Genomic DNA, 12675 nt, shown 5'->3' on the forward strand with positions numbered 1-12675 from the left:
CATGTGCCCCTTCAGAATGCCACGTTTGTATCTTTAGGGTATATATCCAGTACTACAATCACTGGGTCATAGGGTAGTTCTATTTTCAACTTTTTGAGGCACCTCCACGCTGTTTTCCAGAGTGGTTGCACCAGCTTGCATTCCCACGTACAGTGTAGGAGGGTTGCCCTTTCTCCACATCCTCGCCAGCATCTGTCATTGACTGACTTGTTCATTTTCGCCATTCTGAAAGGTGTGAGGTGGTATCTCATTCTGGTTTTGATTTGTATTTCCCTGATGCCGAGTGATGTGGAGCATTTTTTCATGTGTCTGTTGGCCATTTGGATGTATTCTTTGCAGAAATGTCTGTTCATGTCCTCTGCCCATTTTTTCATTCGATTATTTGTTCTTAGGGTGTTGAGTTTGATAAGCTCTTTATAGATTTTGGATAGGTAGTGGCCCTTTATCTGGTATGTCATTTGCAAATATCTTCTCCCAGATAACTTCTGACAGTCATCTTTTGGCTTTGTTAACTGTTTCCTTTGCTGTGCAAAAGCTTTTTGATCTGATGAAATCCCAATAGTTCATTCTTGCCCTTGCTTCCCTTGCCTTTGGCGATGTTCCTAGGAAGAAGTTGCTGCTGCTGAGGTCAAAGAGGTTGCTACCTGTTCTCTCCTCAAGGATTTTGATGGATTCCTTCCTCACATTATGCTTCTTCATCCATTTCCAGTCTATTTTCATGTATGGTGTAAGGAAATGGTCCAATTTCATTTTTCTGCATGTGGATGTTCAATTTTCCCAACACCATTTGTTGAAGAGGCTGTCTCTTTTCCATAGGACATTCCTTCCTGCTTTGTTGAAGATTAGTTGACCATAGAGTTGAGGGTGTATTTCTGGGCTCTCTATTCTCTTCCATTGATCTATGTCTGTTTTGGGGACAGTTCCCTACTATCTTGATGATGACAACTTTGTAATAGAGCTTGAAGTCTGGAATTGTGATGCCAACAACTTTGGCTTTCTTTTTCAATATTCCTCTGGCTATTAGAGGTATTTTCTGGTTCCATATATATTTTAGAATGATTTGTCCCATTTCTTTGAAAAAAATGAATGGGATTTTGATAGGGATTGCATTAAATGTGTAGATTGCTTTAGGTAGCATAGACATTTTCACAATATTTGTTCTTCCAATACAGGAGCATGGAACATTTTTCCATTTCTTTGTGTCTTCTTCAATTTCTTTCATGAGTACTTTAGAGTTTTCTGCGTATAGATTCTTTGTTAGGTTTATTCCTAGGTATCTTAGGGTTTTGGGTGCAATTGTAAATGGGATTCACTCCTTAATTTCTATTTCTTCAGTCTTGTTGGTATAAAAAAAAATGCAACCAATTTCTGTTCATTGATTTATATCCTGACACTTTACAGAATTTCTATACAAGTTATAGCAGATTTGGAGTGGAGTCCTTTAAGTTTTCCACATACAGTATCATATCATCTGCAAAAAGGGATAGTTTGAATTCTCTTCTGCCAATTTGGCAAAATTTGGATGCCTTTAATTTCTTTTTGTTGTCTGATTGCTGAGGCTAGGACTTCTAATACGATGTTGAATAGCAGTGGTGATAACAGACATCCCTGCCGTGTTCCTGACCTCAGCAGAAAAGTATTCAGTTTTTCTCCATTGAATGATATTTGCAGTGGGTTTTTCATAGATGGCTTTGATAATATTGATAATATGTGCCCTCTATCCCTACACTTTGAAGAGTTTTAATCAGGAAGGGATACTGCACTAAGCCAAATGCTTTTTCAGCATCTATGGAGAGTATCATATGTTTTATTGATGTGTTGTATCACATTGATTGATTTGCAGATGTTGAACCAACCTTGTAGCCCTGGAATAAATCCCAGTTGGTCGTGGTGAATAATCCTTTTAATGTACTGTTGAATCCTATTGGCTAGTATTTTGGTGAGAATTTTCGCATCTGTGTTCATCAAGGATATTGGTCTGTAGTTCTCTTTTTTGATGGGATCCTTGTCTGGTTTTGGGATCAAGGTGAGGCTGGCCTCAGAAAAAAAAAGTTTGGGAGTTTTCCTTCCATTTATATTTTTTTGGAACAGTATCATGAGAATAGGAATTAATTCTTCTTTAAATGTTTGGTAGAATTCCCCTGGGAAGCCATCTGGCCCGGGGCTTTTGTTTGTTTGGAGATTTTTGATGACTGTTTCAATCTCCGTACTGGTTATTGGACTGCTCAGGTTTTCTATTTCTTCCTGGTTCAGTTGTGGTAGTTTATATGTCTCTAGGAATGTATCCATTTCTTCCAGATTGTTGAATTTGTTGGCGTAGAGTTGCTCATAGTATATTCTAATAATTGTTTGTATTTCTTTGGTGTTGGTTGTGATCTCTCCTCTTTCATTCATGATTTTATTTATTTGGGTTCTTTCTCTTTTCTTTTTGATAAGTCTGGAAAGGGGTTTATCAATCTTATTAATTCTTTCAAAAAACCAGCTCCTAGTTTCGTTGATTTGTTCTATTGTTTTTTTTTTGTTATTGTTGGTTTTTTGTGGTTTGGGTTTGTTTGTTTGTTTGTTTCTATTTCATTGATTTCTGCTCTGATCTTTATTATTCCTCTTCTCCTGCTGGGTTTAGGCTTTCTTTGTTGTTCTTTCTCCAACTCCTTTAGGTGTAGGGTTATGTTGTGTATTTGAGATCTGAGAGAGAAGCGTGGTTGCACACGTCTGACACTGCACTCCCCAGGAGGAAGTCTGGGGAAGGCAGAGCACGCCGCCCCCAGAGAAGAGAAGGAGCCATTGGCCTTGTGGTCAGGAAAAGGATGGGAAGCAGGGTAGCCTGCCATGGCAGGAACAGCAGGCCGGTGGCAAGACAAGTGTCACCCGCCCTCTGTGTGGAGAGACAAAGCCTGGTTCCTAAGGAGACATGAGGGGACGACTAGGGCAGGGACGCATGCGCCACTCTGAAGAAGGAGTCTGGGCAGAAGGCAGGCCTGTCCTGTGCCTCTTGTCCCAAGGGGACTGCATCTCCTTGACCAACTGTCCGTAGGGCAGACTTGGGCTAGCTACCAGGTGCCATACCCGGAACTCGCAGAAACAGCTCCCTCGAGAAACGGGCAGTCACATGCCATCTTCCTCAAACATGTGACAGCGTTTTCGGTGGCAGGGGGTTTGCGGGGGAAGGAGTGGGGACAATCCCCCAAAGCTCCCCATTCCAGTGAACAGCGGTGTTCAGGGATCCTGTCGCCTCTCCTCTCCTGTGGGGAAGGCACTGGCCTTGTCCGCGAGTCAGCCTGAGGTCCAGTGCCAAAGGCCAAGCGTTGCCTACACCGGGAGATGGTAGTGTGCATAGAGTGCCATCTTAGGCCACGCACGCTGATGCAGGGTCGTGACTGTGTCTGCTTAGTTCGGTCTGGCAGGGTGTACCCAGGGTGTCAACATGGAGCCCGGGAAAGCAAGACACAAGAGACACTGGCTCTCCCGCGGCTCTTCTTCCCTGATGCGACAGAGCGAACACCCAAAGCCTTGCTGAGGAAGCAGCAGTGAAGTGCGGTTCGTGCCAAGCTGAAAACCTCTGCGAAAGCATAGCAGTCGCTGGGAAATCAGAGTCGGTTCTGTGGGCTGCTGTTGCTGCTTGCCTTAGCCTAGTATTCGCAGCACTATGGGAGAAACCCGCATAGAGCGAAAGCTTCTTTGCCCGGGCATCCCCTCTGGGAAAGCACAGCATTCTTTGGGAAATCAGAGTCCGGTCTGAGGGATGCTCCTGTTGCCTGAGCTGGTCTCCTCAGCACGGTGTAATAAACTCGCATGGAGCAAAATCCTCTATGCCTGGGCATCCCCTCTGCCTGAGAGAGAAGCGCGGTTGCACCTGTGGAATGAGCCTTAAGGAAAGGGACACGTTTTTTACTGCGGTCCCGAGGAGCAAGTCTGTGGAAGGTGCAGCACGCTGCTGGGGAGAAGAGCAGGAGCCATTGGCCTTCTGGTCTGGAAACGGTTGCGAAGCAGGAGAGCCGGCCCTGGCAGGCACAGCGGCCAGTGGCAATACAAGTGTCACCCGCTCCCAGTGCAGAGAGACAGAAGCCTGGCTGCTAAGGAGACAGGAGGGGATGAGTAGGGCAGGGCGTGTGCTCCTCTCTTAGGAAGGAGTCTGGGCAGAAAGCATGCCTGTCCTGAGCCTCTGAGCCCAAGGAGACAGCAGATCCTTGGCCACCTGTCCCTGGGCCAGACATGCGCTACCCACCAGGCGCCTACACTGAACTCGCAGAAACAGCTCCCTGAAATAACGGGGAGTCAGATGCCATCTTCCTCCAGGATGTGGAAGCTTGGAGGAGGCACGGGGTTTAAGGGGAAGTAGTGGGGACAGTCCCCCAAAGCTCCCTATTCAGTGCACGGGTGGTGTGCAGGGATCCTGTCACCTCTCCTTTCCTGTGGGGAAAACACTGGCCTAGTCTGAGAATCCGCCTGAGCGCCAGAGTAAAAGGCCAAGCGATGCCTACACTGGGAGATGGTAGTGTGCATAGAGTGCCATCCTAGGCTACACACGCTACTGCAGTGTTGTGGCTGTGTCTGCTTAGTTCGGCATGGCAGGGTGAACCCAGGACGCAAACATGGAGCCCGGGAAAGCAAGGCCCAAGAGGCACCAGCTCTCCCGCAGCTCTTCTTCCCTGACGTGACTGAAGCCTTGCTGAGGAAGCAGCAGCGAAGTGCTGCTGTTCGCTCCAAGCCAAAGCCTCTGCGAAAGCACAGCATTCGCTGAGAAATGTTCTGCGGGCTGCTGCTGCTTGCCGGAGCCCAGTCTCGCGGTGGGAGAAACCCGCATACAGCGAAAGCCTCTTTGCCTGGGCATCTCCCCTGGGAAAGCACAGCGTTCCTTGGGAAATCAGAGTTGGGTTTGGGGATGCTGCTGCTGCTTGCCTGAGCTAGTCTCCACAGCTCGGTGGAAGATACCCGCATGGAGCGAAATACTCTTTGCCCTTGCATCCCTTCTGCCTGAGAGAGAAGCGTGGTCTGTCACCGCGCTCCCCAGGAGCAAGTGTGGGGAAGGCACAACACGCCGCCCCCGGAGAAGAGAAGGAGCCGTTGGCCTTGGGGTCGGGAAATGCTGGGGAAGCAGGATAGCCTGCTTTGGCATGAACAGCAGGCTGGTGGCAAGACAAGTGTCACCCGCTCCCTGTGCGGAGAGATGGAAGCCTGGCTGCTAAGGAGACCTGAGGGGACGACTAGGGCAGAGGCACGTGCTCCACTCTGAGGAAGGAGTCTGGGCAGAAGGCAGGCCTGTCCTGTTCCTCTGGTCCCAAGGGCAGACTTGGGCTTGCCACCAGGTGCCATACCCGGAACTCGCAGAAACAACCCCATGGAGAAACGGGTGCACTATCTAAAAAGAGATCAGTGAACTTGGACTGGAGTTAGTAGACATGGAAGAAAATAAAATATTACAGAGAAGAATACTCTATGGTCCACAACCTAAACGGGCTGGGATTCCCATCATTTGGATCCCTGTAGCTTTACAATAGTCAATTAAATTTATGTATCTCCGATTAAAGTTGATTCCCCAGTACTTTTTTAAGCACCTTGTAAAGTATTGTTTCCCAGAAAGAAACGGATTTTGCACATGTATCTGCCTTTGTCTCTGGTCATGATCTCAGTCTGGATCCTGGGATTGAGCTCCATATCGGGCTTCCTGCTCATTAGGGAGTATACTTCTCAGTCTCTCTCTGCAGCTACCTCCCCCTGCCCCACTCAGGCTCTCTCTCTCAAATAAATAAATACAATGTTTAATTTTTTAATTAAAAATAAGATAAATAAAATAAAATAAAAAGTCTGGTCTTACTGCCCCACTTAGCTCCTTTTTTTTTTTTTTTGAGTTGTAATTAAAGCAGCATGAGAGAAGATGAGGCTCTCAAACAAAAAAAAAAAAAGGAAAAAATTGAGTTTTGTTAGGATTTAAGATCTTGTCTGCTAGACAAAAACGTTGGCTTTGTTAACATGTGAAAGTTAACAAAAGAGAATAAGATAGAATTCTATTAATTTTTGTAGAAATTAAAAATTTCCTCCAACCCAACTACATACAGACCCATTAAGTAAATTCATTCCAATGTCCCAAACCAACCTTTTCTAATAGTAATGCATCTGTGTAAACAGGGTCAACCCAAGGAATAAATAAATATTATTAGATTTTTCCTGGCTCTTCCACAGTCACATCTGGGTATATTGGTAGCAAGCCAATTATCTATCTTATAAGACATGATATCATAAGGAAGGGTATTCTGTCCACTGGAACAACTGAAAATCATTGTAATTTTATTCTGGTGCAGTAACTTGAGATGACACAGTGTGGGTTATGAATATATTTTATTTTTTTTACTGGAAGAAGAGATTATAGAGATATTGGTTATCCAAGAGAGATTGACAGGTGTTGATAGTTGCCAGGTCAAATATCAACATCTACTTTTTCCTTTAATATCAGAAAGCACTGAGGGATTGACAACAAGGAAACTTAAAACAACATCAAATATTTTATTGTCTCTTTTCTAGTTATATTGTATGCATATGACAAAGTATCAGTCGTACAAGCTATCATTCTCTTTACCTCTATCTTTCTGCCAGAAATGTGGGCTTAATAGTGAGAACTCCAACAGCAATTTTTGCAACTGTGAATAAAAAGCCATGAAAACCTCTAAGATAGTTCACTTGACTTTCTTAAGACTCTGAACCAATACCAGAAAACAATCTCTGTAGTCATCTTGTTAAATGAAAAAATATGGTTAAACCACATTTGAAAGTCTACTACATACAGCAAAATGTAAATCTTAATTGAAATATGTCCTTTCAGCTGTGCTTAAGCAACTGAGTCCTGAGCTTTTCAGGTTTTCAGTCTGAAAGAGTACACCTCTGGTGCTCTGAAAGGGAAGAGAAAGGACACCCTGTTCTCCATATAAATTAAAGAAGAGAAATCTGTGCATTTAAGTGGGCCATATAAAATTTATCAAGCAATTACCTCCTAACTCCTTCCTATCCAAATTACCTGATATGCTCTCCCTACTCCTTTATTCCACGTTACTGCCTTTTCCAGGATTCTGTCTCACATCACAACATGTCTTCTGTTATTTCCTTCTTGCAAGCTAGTATTGTTTTCCCCATCTAAAAAAGTCAACAATCATTGTGTATTTCAATTCCCATTTTCCTCAAATACATTGAGGAAAATTACTCTTTTCTCATACTCAGTATCTTTGTCTTTATTGGGTTTGTACTTTGCTTTTCCCCATCCTTTACTGCTATTATATAATCAAATCTAATAACTTCTTCGAGAAAGTTAAAAATTCCTGCATAGCCACACGTGAACACAAAGTCACTGATTTTTAGCAAACCTATAAGATAGTCAGACATCCATTCAATTTCTTTTTTTAAGATCTTATTTATTTATTTGACAGAGAGAGATGACAAGCAGGCAGAGAGGCAGGCAGAGAGAGAGCCCGATTTAGGGCTCGATCCCAGGGCCCTGGGATCATGACCTGAGCTGAAGATAGTGGCTTAACCCACTGAGCCACCCAGGCGTCCCTATATTCAATTTCTTAACTGAGTCTCAAATGCATCCTAGTTCTAACCTAAACCTAAGTTATACTTCTTACACGTTGTTATATGACCAAATTCTTTCAGTTCAGTATTTTGTAACATATAAATATTAATCAATTGATGCTTTGTCTGTGTATTTCTATGAAAATAATTTGAATACTATAGATTTATTGTTATATTTATAGATTTATAATCAAAGTTTCATCAGTTGAAGTTTTTGGAAATTTCAGATATAATGATTAACCTAAAATGATACTGCCTCAAATCCCTCTGATATCAAGGCCCAACACCTGATTATAGCCAAACCTGTGGTGGATAGTTCCATGGGAAATTGCAGTTACTTAACACTGATAGCATCTCATGTTCTCTCTCTCATTTTAGAATGTGTCCAACACAACCCAAAAGTGTAGGACGAGAGTTAATGTCCTCTGAGGACAGCTCTCAGTGAAGTGGAAATAAGAACCATAGATAAAATTGTCAGTTTTCAGGTCTTCATGAGGACAACTTGAAGAAGTTTCTCAGGACCTTTCAGTAAAAGCAAGCCTTCCTTTTCTATCCACAACAATTATATCAACAATGTACCTCTTTGACAAAGTTGCTTCTTCACTGTATCACTTTCCCATTCTTTTCTACCTTGGATAATCTCCAAGATAAACTAACAGTACTCAAATCCTTTGTCCTACTCTTTGCTCTCAGGATAAATGGAGCCAAAAGACTTAGATTAATATCAAGTTCTGAATGGGATGTTAGGGCTATTTCTGTCCAGATTTTCATAAACATAGGGACCTTTGAATTATCAGGCTATAAATAACTTCTAAATGGAGGGGGCAAAAGCAAAAAGTAGAAATTTTTATGTTTGATTTTTAATCAGGATTAATTGACTTTATTGATTATTAAAAATACTAACATTATAAAAGTGTGGATCTTTGTAAAACAATGCCATAATGTAAGAAATAAGTTGCATAGTCCTTTGGAGAATATTAAACCAAGTGTTCAGGTGCCATCTAATTTCTTGTTTAATCCAGAACTTTGGTGTGCATTATCTTGAGGAATAGGATTTTGAAGTCCAGACAGACTAACAGAAAATTGACCCAAATGTGTGTGTTTATATTTCTGCTTTTGTTGTAAAAATCAAAGTGTGATTGCTGTTTTAAAATGGTAAAACTAATAATGTTCATGGACTCTATTATAAATTTTCTAATTGTATGGGAAGAATCCAATAAACATACAATTAATTGAATTGCAAATCCTCAAAGAGCTACAGGATCAGGTAGTGGTATGTTTTGATTCAACAGCATCATAATGCAGCATTTTATACGTGTGGCTAATGGATATTTTCATGAATGTTTGCTAGCTAGTCAGCCAATACAGAGAAATATTAGGTAGGGTAATTACTCACAGTTGTGTTTAATAAAATGAGAGAAAATTATCAAATGACACTAATAATAATTATCCTATAGCAGGCTAAATAATTCAATGATAATTACAAGTATTAATCTAGCTTTCTTCCCTGATTATGACTCTTCTCTCCTTTATCATAATGGGAGTAGCAGATTGTCTGCAATGAATTGTGAAAACCCAGCAGTGACTTTGGCAGTGAAGGCCTCCCATCAATTTTGATAGGTTAAAATGATTCTGGTTGGTCTTGAGCAAATGTGTCAATTTTTTTTTTCTGTGTTTGTCATAAAAGAAAGAAGCAATAGTAAATTCTTGCTGTTATTCCATGGAGCCAATAAAATCATACTGCCAACAAGAGGCTGTTGACACCGAAAGTGTAGTTAACTGTCTTGAAATACTAGGCCTCGAAATAAAATTCCAATATTTCACATAACCTCTTTTTTTTTTTTAAAGAAAAAAAAACAAAATAAAACAAAACAACTATACTGCTTACATTAGGGCCTGGCTGATGTGTAACTATTTTTGAACATGTCTGCTCTAAGTGTATATATATATATTTTTTTTCTGTGCAATAAATTCATTTAGAGATAAATTTGGATTGCAAATTATTTTGGAGGAGGCATGGTATTTGTGGCTAGTCTTACAAGTAAAAAGGACTAAAAGAAAGAAGAAAAACATTTTTTATTACAGCATATTTACATCTGTCCAAAGTACTTATTTACTATAATACTGACTAATGTATAATACTGTACACAAAGAAAGAAGTTAAATGAGTTCTAATTCAGTCGAAGTATAGCTGGCCATTTTAAAACTTACCACTGAATCTTTCTGGTATGAAATGTGATATCTGGCAATCTGATCCAGTTCATTACATCAGGTCATTTGTATGTTCTTATTACCATTTTGATAGCATAGCACATTTTATAACCCAGATATTTTACAATGGAACTATGATGCATGTATTTCAAAAGTATAGACATACATGAAGCTATGAGGTCAAAAAAGATGAATGTCCGTAGTACCATATAGACTCAACAAATAAAAGTGTCCAAGGCTCTGAGTGAGATTTATGAATATTGTGTAAGATTAGGCCAACATGTGGTTTTGATATAAATAATATGTTCTTAAATTAGAATTACAGTCGTTGAGTACAGTGTTGAAAATGGCAGATAGATTTTAGCTATCTTTGCTCACTAGGGAAAATGGAAAAATGTTTAGTTTGGTCAGATTTTCACTTAACTTCTGAAAAATCTTACATTTGAGAGAACCCTTCTGAAATAAGAATCCTTAAAGACATAACCCCTTTGGCACAAGTTTTCAAGAAACTTGTTTGATGTTGTAGACAATTATAGGGCACACGTACTGTTCTAGATGTTTCATGCCAATAATATGTAAGCCATACCAAGGCTACATATACATATAGAGATGTTCCTCAGCTTACAAGGGGGCTATGTACAGAGAAACACATAAAAAATTGAAAATGCATTTAATACCCCTAAACTATCAAATATCATAGCTTACCTTAAGCTTATTTAAACATACTCAGAACACTTACATTTGCCTGCATTTTGGGCAAAATCATCTTAAGCAAATCCTATTTTATAATATAGTATCAAATATCACCTGCAATTTATTAAATATTACACAAAAAAAGAAGAATCCTTATATATAGAATGGTTGTAAGAATATCAGGTGTTCACCCCTGTAATCTTCTAGCTGACTGGGAGCTGTGGCTCACTGCCCCTGCCCAGCATCACAAGACGGCACCATACCACATGTCACTGGCCCTTTTTATAAAGACCCAAATTCAAAATTCAAAGTACAGTTTCTACTGAATCACTTTCACTTTCACATCATTGCCAAATATATCGTAAGTTGAATCATTGTAAATCAGGAGCCATCTGATTTGAAAGTTAAATCACCAGTCACCCATATACACACAAAAAAAGGCCTTCATGTAGGGCCATCTATGTATCTCTAAACAACATAGCATGACATATCAACGGCAAAAAATGGATATGAAGGTAACAATTGCTGTGCGTCAGTACTCTGAGCAGTAACATACATGGCCTTACTCACCTAGCAGAACTCCAGAGCTAGCTGATGGCAAGGAATTTTACAAATGTTTGCTGAACAGCTTAAGCACTATTATTTTTAACTTAGTGTGCATATCTGTTTTCTCAAGATATGTTAATTTACTTTATTGACTTATTACAAAACGAAATAATTTCCTCTTATTTAAGTGGCAGGTAAATAGAATTCTTTTTAATTTAAATCAAATGGCTTTTTAGGGAAAATATACTAAAAATTCTGAAACTTGTATTGCTTATGAATCTTTTATTGGAATCCTAATCAAGTTGTATTTTTCAAGTTTTTCCTAAATAATCTTCAATGAATTGAAAATATTTTTTGGATTTTATTCAAGGCTATTAACACACAATTTCACTTTGTTAAATATAGTGCTAAACGTTCAACCAAAACGTTGTGTCTTTTTTTTTTCCACTACCACATCCTCCATCTACTGACTGGATTCTCTCCCCAACTAGCACATATATACCATTGTCTATCTTTAGGATAAGTAAGGGTCATCTTTTGTCTTTATTCTATTCCTCGTATGCCTCTGAACTTGTTGAATTTTAATATAGTCACACCATAAGCATCACATATTTGATTCCTCTTTAAATAGTAAACAGTGCACAACCAGAGCATACCTTCAAAGCTATCAATAGACTTACTCTGAAATATTATTTTTGTATTTTTGTAAATTTAAATAATTAAATTATAGAACAAGAGTTTCAGGTGGTTAGGTAGGTGTTGTAAGTTTACCCAAACTGACTTTTGTCAAACTCGTTTTTGTCATCATATATGTCAAGTAGTTTTCTCACGTTTATTTTTAGAATATCCTTGAATAATGAATATTTACACTGATATCTAGTATAAAAATCTTTCAATTTATTTTAGAAACATTAAGATATTGAAAATCAATCTATCTCTTTAATTCATTGAAGACATTTTTGGCTTGTTTCCAGTACTTTCTTATTGGTTAAAGAATGAATTTGAAGTAGTCTGAATTTCATTATTATATGGCACTTTCCCTTTGATGAATACAAAGACGATATTCTATATTAGCTATCTGAGAAGAATTTATTTTTTTAATTTTATTTATTTGTGAGTGAGAGAGAGCACAAGCAGGGGGAGCAGCAGGGTGAGGGAGAAGCAAACTCCCGGCTAAGCAGGGATTCTGTTGCAGAACTGAGTCCCAGGACCCTAAGATCATGACCTGAGCTAAAGGCTCAGGCGTTTAACTGACTGAGCCACCCAGGAGTCCCAATCTGAGAAGAGTTCTGTATGTTATTCCTATTCATATGAAGTTTAAAGTCTAGGTGATTAACTTAATATTTTAGTGGTGATTACATAGATAGCACTATGTTCCAGGCAGAGAGTAAGAAAGAAATATTAAATCAACCATATTCTATGCATTCTAAATGAAAATAATTAATCAATCATAATAAATCCTTCTATTTATGGAATATCAACTTATAAGCTTTCCTCCATATGAACAATGCCAAATAACAGAATAAAGGGTCATCTAATACAAATAAAGGATAGAATTAAAGAATTCTGGTAAGCCATTTAATTTTGAAAAATGCTGCAATATTGTTGCTGAGTTGTGGTTTTCAGTTACATAATATCTGATAAGTGTAGAAGTAACATGAGTGT

Source organism: Mustela lutreola, chromosome 18, assembly GCF_030435805.1.
Source record: "Mustela lutreola isolate mMusLut2 chromosome 18, mMusLut2.pri, whole genome shotgun sequence".
Taxonomy (NCBI): Eukaryota; Metazoa; Chordata; class Mammalia; order Carnivora; family Mustelidae; genus Mustela; species Mustela lutreola.